The sequence below is a fragment of the Squalius cephalus genome (genome assembly GCF_949319135.1).
Source record: "Squalius cephalus genome assembly, chromosome: 10".
Lineage (NCBI taxonomy): Eukaryota > Metazoa > Chordata > Actinopteri > Cypriniformes > Leuciscidae > Squalius > Squalius cephalus.
In genome coordinates this window covers 12,652,020-12,664,924 of record NC_137131.1, presented here as the reverse complement: position 1 = coordinate 12,664,924, position 12,905 = coordinate 12,652,020, and positions in this window count along the sequence as shown.

Sequence of the window (12,905 nt, the reverse complement as noted above, 5' to 3'; positions counted from 1 at the left end):
AAAAGTCTTAGATCTTTGAGTTCAGCTCATGAAAAATGGGGTCAAAAACAAAAGTGTTGCGTTTATAATTTTGTTCAGTGTATATATACACACAATTGAATGTAATTCATAGAAGTATATTATGTAATTCAGGTATATCTTTTTGACTGAGATTTGGTTTGTCTGTCATTATTCAATTATTTCACTAACTTGTTAGAATACATACATAGAATATTTTATTATGTATAGTTATATTTATATTAGAATATTTCATTAATAACACCATTTAAAAAACATTAAAAAAGACAACAGATATATTTTACATATTCTGCAAAAATCGTTTGAGATAAGTTTTCCCTATAAGTTTTCCCGATAAGTCTTCTTGCCCTGGGTAGGGGCTCATGTTATCCCATTGGAGGTAAGATGGCCCCTTTTTATGATTTTCAGTTTTGTGCATTGAAAACTAAATTTGCAAATGTTTCAATTTATTTTAGTGTGCATCGTATTGCTGAACTTATCTCTAAATATGTTACAATTTAGCAGAAAATGTTTATAAGAGCTGTTTACATATTTTTCCATTCTTAATTGTCCCTGAGTAGGAATGGATCATTGTAGAACACAATCAAACAATCTCTTTTCATGGACAGGAGTCTGTAAAACTAAGTGTCAGTATTCACAGCTTTGCATTGTCTCATCTATGATAGATGTTCTCATCTATAGTTTTTTTTTCTACAGACAACTTGATTATTTAGTGTCTATACAGCAGGGGTTCGAAGGCACCCCACTAGGGGTTCTGAGAGCTGACCATCTGCTGGGGGGTCTCTTTACCCCCTGGTCTAGTCCTGGAGCTGGCATTTTATATGGGTGACACTGCTAAGCTGTGTGCCCATCTCCAATAGTCTGTGTTGAGAGAACTTCTGAAGATTGAGTTTGTAGACACAGTTAGCTATACACCTGGCCACTTTCTGCTTGAAAATAAACAGAGATGCCCGTTACTGTCATTTTTATAGCCATACGATTCATAAATGCTGTTTTATATAGAAGAGGGTTTAGAAGAATTGGCCAGGACTCTTTAATATCCATTACTATGGCTAGAATGGCTACATTATGACTGTACAGTTCACCCAACAAAGAAAATTCCAATTTCTTAACCTGTTTACTTCCTTCTTTGGAACACAATTTATTTTTTTTATTTTTTTTTTTACATAAAATGAAAGTCAGTAGGGTGCAAAATAACCCTGGACCCGATTGGACAGGTTTAGAATGACATGAGTGTGAGTAAATTATGAAAGAATTTTCATTTTGCGGGATAACGCTAGTTCTATTTCTTCTGTTTGGAGGGTTAATATTTGGAGGTTTTTATACCATGCATGTATTTATATGAGTGCAACCATAGTCAAAGCATAAGACTTAGTATGCTCAAATAAGGCCTGACGAAGGTGAAAATCCATGTTTCACCTTATACATACCTTTTGTGCTCTTTTCATTTTTGTTTTGATTAATGGTCCATTTCATCACTGTCTCTGATACCTGCCACAACCAATAAGGCACAAAAACGAGGGGCTGTGGCAGAACTAACTTAATTCTTGTCGTCCGCCCCTTTGCAAGGTATGGGAAAAATAGCGTGGTCTGAAGTTTTTGCGATGAGAGAAGCGCTCTGAATGGGGAAAAGGAGAAAGGAGCTGAAAGGAAAAGGAACTCAGTCAATGGAAAGGGGCTGGAATGGATGAATAAACCAATACCCCCATCCACAGTGTTGATATTTCCCTCAATGGCTCCTTCTAAAGTGAGCATTTTAAGCCACCCCGACACACTAAATTTGCCCATTGTGGCGGGAGAGGCCCCTGCCTCTCGAAAGACTAGGTAAGGAGGCACTGGGGGCAGATGGAACCTGCCTATCACCTCAATGGCGCCTTTCTACCCCTGAGCCTACCCTCTATGCCTCCCTGCCATTCACTAGGCCCAGTGGGAATGTCCCTGGACCCTGCTCTTTGGTAGCAGCCCCATACAATGAGTCTCTCTAGCTAGGTTGAATGTGGCCCCATTGTTACACCCAGGGCCATTAAACCACCTCCTGGGCAAACAAGAGCGTCCCTCTTCCTTTATGAAGGCCAAAGAAGCAACAAAGAGAGGAGTCATCGAGACAGAGAGGGGCTGGCCTTTGTTTGGTGTCTTTTCTGAAGGTCTTCAATAGCTGAACTGGGAAGGGGAGGCTTCTGTTTGGTCTTTAGCCTGCCCATATTGCTGGACACTGTTGTTTGGTAAAGCGGAGATGTGAAGTTAATTGACTGAATGGCCCCTAAACGCCATGCCACAAATAATTCGAGAGGGCAGAAAAAACGTATTGTGTACCAATAAGTTCCCACTTCTCTCACATGGGAGAAATTCTAGAAATTCTCCCTAAGGGTCAAGAAACATTAAAGGCTGTTGAGAGTGTTGAGCAAGTATACAGCTCACTGGAAAATAATACCATGTCAGCTAAGAAAAAGGACAATGTTGACTTTCTTTGCATGCCAAAAGTACTATATTTACTCATTCTTGAATCGAGATTATGTTTAGGCACTTTCAATAGAAGTGAATGGGGCCAATTTTTTGAGTTTTTAAAGCATAGAAAGATTATAATGTTATAAAACCACTTGCATTCATTTCTAATTGTTTCTGTTAAAAGTATGTATTAGCTGTTTATTCTTAAGGTGTTGCATTGTAAAATGAACGAAAATCAACAAAGATGTCAAATTAGATATAACTTTACAAAGAAAAGGTTTATTCTAGGTGTGCGCTACATTCATGATAATAGGCTACATATTGTTTACTTTTTGTGGCTGTACTTTTATAACCTTGAGTATTTTGATGCTTATGAGTTGATCCTATTCACTGTAACCTTGATTTTATTTTATTAGGGCCCGTGCACCAATGGTGCAAGGACTCTCTTGGAATTTTTTTTTTAGCTTGATATCGCTATTGTGTGATGACCCCTCTTTTACCTCCATTATCCTCCTTAACCAAGGATTACCTGCCTGAAACCAACGCTGTCATCCAGAGGGCACTAGTTTTGAGGTTGCAGCTTTTGCTAAGTGGAGATGCTAGTCTCGAGAGGAGTAGACGTCTCCCCGTACTGGTTCTCTGCCACCATGCCATCAAGCCCGAGGCCTAATCGAGTTATCATATCAACAAATCTCTCATCAGGGGCCCACGCCTGACACCAGCAGAAAGAGAGGCCAGTCGACGACTAATTTCCAGCAGCAGGATGCTAGAGCTCGCCTGCCAGGCAGGATGAAAAGTACCTGCAGACCCCAGTCGAGCTGCCCTCACCATCCCGCTGGGAGAGCACTCATGCTGGGCACCATGCTGGGGCTGTTATTCGATTAGCTGCAGCGCTAAGTGGGGAGCTCCATTCTACATTCTGAGAGAGCAGCGAGCCTCCCACAGGGCTGACGCTTCTCTCAACTATGAAGGGGCGAAAGCACAGACAAGGCGAATCAAAGGGAGTGTGCGACTATAATCTGAATAAATAGGCTGTCTGTGATTCTGTAATGAGCATGTTCTTGACACAGAAGACAGCTATGATGCGGCTTTTATCAGTGACAGCTATACAGTAACATCCAGCAAGATCAAGCCTGGCATTCAAGACTAGACCCTCAATTGTAATTTGGAAGCAAATGTGCATAAAATCTTAAAAACACATAATCAATAAGAATTCACATGAATGATTTAATTGAAGTGTAAAAATATCAAATTGAGAAAAATTAAGAACATAAATGTGATATTTATACTGGCTCAACAAAATGCTCAGCTCTGAATGACCTCGCACATTTTGCTCTCTTACAACAGTGGAGTACAGGTCGGTTTCTCTAAGAATGAGTGCACGAAGAGAGGTGGCAAGTGGGGGCCCTCAAGTTGACCTGACACTCTTCTGCTACCTGCTGTTTCACACAAAGGGAGCCAATCCCAGAACTCTTCAGAAGAAAGCCAAGCAGATAATGAGAGCACTACAGCTCTCGCCTCTATTCGCCCAATGCCCACTTTGTGTGCCATGAATAAGATTTATACTCCAGGAGTCATTATTCGCCAGACTATTTTTCTTGGACTCACTCTTTTTGTAAGAGTATTCCCTTTCTCCCTCTCTCTCTCTCTCTCTCTCTCTCTCTCTCTCTCTCTCTCTCTCTCTCTCTCTCTCTGTCTCTCTCTCTCTCTCTTTTTTTTACAAGTTGAATCACGGAGATGCCCGTCAAGCATTGCAAATTGATTATATAGTCTTAAACATTTATTAGATTACCACGGCCGGAGCAAACAATCAAGAGGGTGAGAGCTGTCAAGTGGTCTGGAATTCCACTATACTCTTGTCATGGGGATGCTCGCATGTTTCCGCTCTCCTTCTCGGGTATAGAATTGTGCAGTTCTGCAATATCAGCATAAATCTTAATCATTGGCATAAATACATTAAAGACATACCGGTAAAATATACACATGGCAGTCAATATACCGTTATACTACCGTTCAAATCTTTGATGTTTATAAGATTTTTTTTGTAACATTCTAAATCTCTTTATTGTCACTTTGGATCAAATGAATGCATCTTTCCTTATTTAAAGTATTAATTTATTATATATATATATGAAGAGTTCAGATGCAAAAGCCTCTAAGTGCCATCTGAAATTTTCTTCTAGAATGATCATTTTTATCAAGCTCGTATATTTAAGTTCAGTAATTTCACTTAAATGGCAATGAAAATGACCTATGAATTGCCATTTAAGTGAAATTACTGAACTTATATATACGAGCTTGATAAAAATGATCATTCTAGAAGAAAATTTCAGATGGCATTTAGAGGTTTTTGCATCTGAACTCTTCATATATATATATATATATATATATATATATATATATATATACATATTATAATAATTGAAGACCAAACGTTTTAAAGGTAGTATTATAGTATTTATGTTTATACTATATATTTAATAAATATGTTTTCATAGTTTGTATTTAAGCGTTTCCAAACTTTTGGAGGCTGCTGTACTACAATAATTGTTTCATGATACAAATTAATAAATGTTCTATAAACTTGACAGCACGTTAAACTGTTTTTTTCTTTCTTTCTCTCATACCCTCACACACTTTCCATGGCACACCAGTGTAGCCGAAGCTTTCAGTGGCTTGCAGAGTGAAATAGATTTTTCTCCCTCTATTATCCACCATTTTAATCCCATTTTCATCTCTCTCCTGTCACACAAAGAGAGCTGGCATGGCAGGAGCTCTGGAGTTCTCCTCGGAGCAGGCATGCCATCAGGGTTATGATTAGAATGTCAGAGCGGCTGTGAGTCGGCCTGCTGTTTGGTGCTGGTCTAGCACACGCTGGATCTAAGGCCTGAATTCTCTTCGACCTGCCATAAGGCAAGTCTTCTAAAAAATGCAACCATAAAAATACCTAAGAGCACCCCCACCCAACACATTTAGCTCAGTTCTAAGAAAATGGGGGTGCTCAGATGTGCTCTTCTTTTCAATTGTGATTTTCAATCACAGGCCAGGGATGCTGAGGCCTGCAAATCTGCCACCTTGAAAAGGCTGAGGGAAATTGATGGAGGCCTGTTTGAAAGGGCTGTTCACAGAGCACATGGAGAACTGCTTCATCAAAAGGTGGCACTGCCAAGACCCAGGACAAGGCTCTTGGAGTTAATCCCTAATTAGCTGAATCAGCGGAAAAAAAACAAAAGCAAGCCAACAATTATTAGTTTAGAGAGTTCGTAATAATGAAAAGTAAAGTCCAAAGGGAATCATTATACACTGACTTCAGACCCAATGAGTCACACATAGTTCAACAGTTAAGAAACGGCAAGACCAAAGATAATTAACCAAAACAAACTATTAATTTTAGAATGAGACAAGGGGGCAGACACAGGAATGAATGAGCCACGACCATAAGGAGTCTTGCAGCTGTCTGGCTTAGAGAGTGAGTTTCCTTTCTTTTTGCTTTCCAACTAATTGCCTTATATATGCATTAGCTTATAGACTTGAGCAAGGCATTTAATCACCATTTTCTTACCATTTTCTTCAGCTTTTGTGCCAAAGAATGCTAACCATGTGCTCATTTAAAACATTAAATAGGAAATGGTCAACATGAAATGGTCTGCAAACTGCTTTGACAGGATTTCACCACAGTGCTATTGGTATCCTTGAACCTAAATAATTATACTGCACATAAATGTAAATATTATATCAATATTTTGAAATAAAACATATTAAACGTTATATTACTATAATATACTATATAACGCTAAACATTATATTATGTTATATTACTATAATATATAACGTTATATTATGTTATATTACTATAATATATATATATATATATATATATATATATACATATATATATATATATATATATATATATATATATATTATATTATAGTTTAATATGTTTTATTTTAAAATATTGATATAATATTTACATTTATGTGCAGTATAATTATTTAGGTTCAAGGATACCAATAGCACTGTGATGAAATCCTGTCAAAGCAGTTTGCAGACCACACTTGTCACTTCAGTGCCTAGTGTTTAAAAACTTGAGGGCCCTGGAATACAAAGCTTGGAATGTGCCCTCGCTGAAGGAAAGTACGTGGAAGGACTTCGCCCGTCTCTGTCGCATTATGGTATGGGGTAAACACACTTGTCTGCCGCTGGTGGGAAAGCTATGCCTAGCTTGGCGTGGGGCAGGAGGGGGTGTGTGGGGGCTCTTTGAGTTTTTGTATGGGAATGTGTGGTTACTCAGTGAGACTGCTTTGAATGTGAAAGAGCACCCACCTCAGAGAGACAGCCCAGGCGGCCGGCCCATGAAAGACGGGTTGGCAGCTGCACGGCACGGAACCAATGTGACCGTGAAGGGGCAGCATGGGGAGCATGCAGTATGTGGCAGAACCTTCCTGGCACCTCACGCCAGCTCGACTTTCCACGCCGCTCACTCTCCACCCTGGGACCTCCACCAACAACCCCTCCAGACCCTGGCCCGCACCCTCAGTAATCCCACAGGAAAAATAGGGCTATGCAGGTGGTCCCCTCTGACAGCCCTGACTCTACGCGTCTTTGCATGCCGTCACTCTATCCGTGGACAGCTAAAGGAAAGCAAAGGGATGGTTAGATGGCAGATAAAACAGTTTTTCAGAAAAGTGGCTGGGGGAAACATGATGCTCTACACCACAGGGATTTCTTCTGCTCTTCAAGCTCCATTAGTACCTGATGCAGAGCCTTTTCTAATTTTGCTGGTTCTTTTGTCTCTCCCAGATCTTGTCTGAGTGGGTGAAAGGTTTAGATGTTGAGGTTAAATGGGCATTATTCTGTGCTCTCAAAAGCCTAATAAGGGTTCTTCCTTTCTGTTCAGATCCCTCTGGTAGTATTCTAGAGAGTATTTCGGAGCCATTGAGATCCTCTCAAGAGCCACTATCAACAAAAACTTCACACGTGATTATGATCATGCGCCTCTGGAGAATTTTAAATAGACCCTTTTTTGTGTTTCATATACGTTTAATACTGAGCAAGACACACACACACGCATATCTCTTCAGTTAATATTAACAATTCAAATTTCTGAAGCCCAATTTACATAGACCTTAAAGTCATGATTTTACAGGGTTTGTTGACTGTGTGCATGTATACCTTCATTTTACAGAAAGGAGAGATTTGTGGGGGATGGAAAAGAGACAGTAAGCCTGCATCCAATTTTTTTTTTTTAAGCTTCCTGTGTAAGAGAGAAACTGCACGCTATAAGTGATGAAAGGGGTTCATTCTCCCAATGCGAGATCCTCTCGGATTCTTCAGGCTCACTTAAGCAGAACCATACACACACATCCCGCTGTCCACCCGACATGATCAAATTCACAAAACTTCCAGTTTATCTCACACCTGAAGCATCTACTCTGAACTCCTCCCATCTTATTCTGCGGTATATTACGAGGCTGTTTACACAAATGTGGTGTGTGGGTGAACACATTTTTATTTACTCACCATAACCCACAGATGGCCTGCACTTTGCTTCCAAAAGCCATGGTATATGTTTGTATAATGTTGTTGTGTTTTTATTTTTTCTTTCTTTTTTTCTTTTTGCATTCATAGCTGTAACAAAGACTATTAGTTTTATTTTCAAATATAGAGGGGCGAATTCAGGTAAATTGGAGCACTCTTTGCCATTGAGATGACTGGAAGAAATGTCCCAATAATCCTATGTATGAATAAATTAGTTACATACATCATAATAAATATTATGATGTATTTATTATCTGGAGTTTTGTCTACTGAAATGTTGATTTAATTTACTGGTCACTTCAATAGGGATGCAGAAGCACCATAAACGTAGACTAAAACAGTGTACAATTCATGCACTTTATTTCAAGTCTTCTGAAATCATATGATAGCTTTGTGTGGCAAATAGACCAAAATAAAATCATTATTCACTGATAATCTTCCCCTCCAATGAGCTAATAACCAGTAAGTTGAGAATGAATTTTTTTTTTTTCTCACAGGTCAGACATCGCTACTTCTCTCATGAAAGCATGGAGATTTTTAGTAAGAAACAATAGCATATAAGTTGTGTGGACCACTGTTTACTTTCATTAAGTTGAAAGGGTGGCCAAATATTCATCAAAATTTCACCTTTTGTGCTCTGTGAAAGAAAGAAACAACATTAGGAGATTAAATAAAGATGAAACTATGAACTATTGCTTTAAATGGAGGCCTGCAGTTTTTGGAAGGAATTTTTTTTTTTTTTTTGTCTTTTTTTTCCCCAGGACATAAGGACTTGAAATATTTTGTGCTTCCTAAGGAACAAGGCAGCAAATAACCCCTTGGGCCCTATCAGTGAAATCTACACCACAGAATGATTTCACATTCTCTGTCTGTGTTTTCAGTGACCACCTGTTCAGCTTTCTGCCGAGGACTGATCTGTGTCCGACCCTATTGTAGTACCCAAATATTCTTTACAGCTATTACTGGCCAAGAAACTAAAGTCTTTTCCAGTTTCCCCCTATCATTTTATGGAGCTTTACTATCATCTCACCATGGTTACATGTCTTTCTTCACCATTTAACCAGACAAGCGGCGCAGAGGAAGAAGTCTTTAGATTTCTATATGTCTGCCCGGCTGTCTCGTATAGCACGACGTGCTGTCAAAGAGAATTCTGGGAACGACAGGAGTTTGCTGCTGCCACGACAAAAGGTTTAGATTTACAGGGATTTTTTGGGGGGTGAGACTGCAAAATGGACTGTAACATTGAAACGTTTATAGAAGGGGGCTTCAGTTTTAACAGTGTGCTTTGAAAGAAGGTTCTTACTGCATGTATAAACGAAAGCGAGAAGGGTCTTTATTGTACAGCACATCTACATTTTTACTGCAGACTGCATTGATATGCAAGACACAAGGTGTACAGTGTTCAGACAGTGTAGGGGCCAAAAGGAATGTCCATATAGTAAATGTGGTGTGTTTATATAGGTGTTTGCATGTGAAACCCCAATAGACTGTAAAATAAAGTCTACATTTCTAATAGGATGCAGAAGACCTCTAAAAATATACAGATGTTCTGTGTGCAGCATCACTTCTTTTACCACTAAATGAATGTGTAGACACTGAATGGATATGGACAAATAGTGGCAAAGTGGTGAAATATAGGCATCTGTGAGCCATTGATAGAGAAACAGTCATATCTGCCATCTGAATCAAATTGTCCCTGCTTTCAGAGAGCATCCTACAGTCTTTAGTGTTACACAGAGATGGTAATACAACTTGACTATTATTAATATTCTCCTAGGCCTCATACATAGAAAGCTTGCCTAAATTATGCTAATAAAGGCAGATTTTGACCTAAAGGGAACACAAACTGAATACCTCCAATGCCTTCTTGAGACAGGTCACTGCTCAAAGGAGGATTATAAAAACATTAGTCACAGAATCCACATTTCAATGACGCCACATATTTCAAGTCACTGCTGATTACTCTGACACCGTTTGTTGAGGGTTCTGGCTTTCAGGGGTAAAAGGAAGCCACATTGCATTGAGACACATGGGAACAGGATACTCGATCTGCCTCCTCCTGCAGTTTAGTGAACTGAAAATATTGTATCTGTTTCAATTATGGATATTTTTAGACCGTTTCATGTGTTTTGTTCTACTTATACCCTTTTGTTTCATTTCCACAGATTAAAGGGATAGTTCACTCAAAAATTTAAATTCTGTCATCATTTACTTACCCTCTTGTCATTCCAAACCTAAATGAATTTTTCTGTGGTATACAAAAGAAGATATTTTGAAAAATGTCGGAAACTAAACAGTTACCAACAGTTACTGGATGTCAATGCTAACCAAAACTGTTTGTTTACCCAAATTCTTCAAAACAATATTTTGTGTTCAGCAGAAGAAAGTCATACAGGTTGCAAACAACATGAGTGTGAGTAAATGATGACCAAATTTTCATTGTTCACTTCCCTTTAAGACATACACAATAATATATATATATATATATATATATATATATATATATATATATATATATATATATATATATATATATATATATATATATATATTGTTAATGAGTTTTTATAGATTGTATCGAGAGGAATCTCAAGACCCCTGAAGGTGTCCTGTGGTATCTGGCACCAAGATATTAGCAGCAGATACTTTAAGTCCAGTTGCGAGGTGGAGCCACCGTGGATCGAACTTGTTGGTCCAGCACATCCCACAGATGCTCAATTGGACTGAGATCTGGGGAATTTGGTGGCCAGGGCAATGCATTGAACTCTTCATCATATTCCTCAAACCATTCCTGAACAATGTGTGGCAGGATCCTCTTCCACCAGGGAACACCATTGTCATGTAGAGGTGTACCTGTTCTGCAACAATGTTTAGGAAGGTGGCACGTGTCAAATTTACATCCACATGATTGGCCTGATCCAGGGTTTCCCAGCAGAACATTGCCCAGAGCATCACACTCTCTACACAGGCTTTTTGTTATCCTCAGTGCATCCTGGTGCCATCACTTCCGGCACACGGTAAACGGCACACACGTACATGGCCATCCACGTGATGTAAAAAAAAATGGGACTCATCGGACCAGGTGATCTTCTTCCACTGTTCCAAAGTCCACTTCCGACGCTTGCGTGCCCATTGTAGGCACTTTCGACAGTGAACAGGGGTCATCATAGACATTCTGATTGGTCTGCAGCTACACAACCCTATACACAGCAGTGTGATGTACAGTGTGTGACACATTCCTCCCATAACCATCATTAAATTTTGTGTGACCGGTTTGGTTTGTCAGACCACTGTTGGTAAATTCTCAACACTGCTGACTGGGAGTAACCATAGACTGTAAAAAAAATATGGACGTAGTGTACGTGACGTCACCCGTAGGTTTCTGAAGAGCATTTTTCGTCGCCATCTTGGTAGCGCGTCACTCCCAGATAAACGAAAATGGGCAAAAAGGCGGGATTAGCTGAGGTGACGTGACAGTTAACAGACAGCAGACAAACGGCTAGTAGTGACAGCAGCGGCAATCCACCTGTCCCGCAAGTGGCCACGCCCTTAATTATGCAGAACTTTAAGGCTTCATCAGTCTGCCGACGCACACACGTTACATAAAAAAAAGAGTAGTACATCAGCAGGTTGCTAAATTAAAAAAAAAAAAAAAAAATAGTAATGAAGTAAATAAATGCTCTCAATGCTCTGCAATTTAAAAGAAAAAATCGAAATTGAGTTTTTGACAAATCATCTTTTTATGTGTGGGTTTTTTTTTTTTTCAGTGGACAAGCTTTTTTTCTAATCTGTGTAGTGGTGCCACTTTTCTTCGTCTTGACTGAGATGAAATTCAGTCCCACTCCAGGCGCTGAAGGTGATCTGGAGGCCGTCAAACATCTTGAGTTTCCAGCATTACTCCTGCACCTCTGAAACAAGACCACATTTCAATCAAGGCCAGGTGGGTCAGTTTGCATTGAGAATTAACATTTTGCACAACGAATATACTGTAAAACTGTTGAACCAGAAGTGTGAAAAAAAAAGTAAAATGTTTGAACAGGTTTGCCTCAAGTTTTACCACTTTAATGAGAACCATGTACACTTTTAAATAATGCAGTATATCCTTGAAGCCACCAGGGGGCATTAGTAGATTCTAACAAAGGACTCAATACCTTTTGAACATGACTGCCCTGCAACTAACTTTGTAAGAAACAGAGAAAGAAAGAATACAAACATAAGTAACCCTCTTACTGAATTTACATTCAATAGATATGGCACATGTGACGCAACCTTAGCATGCCCACCGCCATCAAAACATGTCTCCCTACCCATCTCATTATGTCTGATGCAAAAGAGCATCTGCAGAACAGCAGCCTGTGGGTGTCAGATCAGAGTACCTTCCCAGAGTGATCGCTGGCAAGAATAAAGCTCTGCGGTGGATCTGAAAGACAAGAATGTAAATAAAAACACAGACAGCGCGGCACTTTAATGGCTTGTCACACTAGTGCACTATCGCACTGCCCAGCGATGTAGCGGTCCCGCCACTGGTTTTATACAAGAAAGGGGATTAGCCAGTGGCCCACGGAAGCATTGCTGCGGCTTAAGCCATTTTGCGTGGACGGTGTGAGAGGCGGTGGGATAATGCCATTTCACATCCCTGTGTTTCAGAAGCTCATGGAACCTTTAGCATGATTTGGGCCTCTATCTGGTACTGCAAAGTCCAGAAGAATGACTATGAGAACAAAACGTCACCTATGGATGAGATTTCGGAAAACAAGCACCACCTAATCTAAAGTGAGGAATGTAGACTGAAGCATACAATAATTTGACTTTAGGATTAAAACCGTGTGTGTTCTGTAAGATTGTAGTATACAAGCTGAAAAAAAGGAACTAAGCGTTAAAACCTTGAGCTGATATTGTAC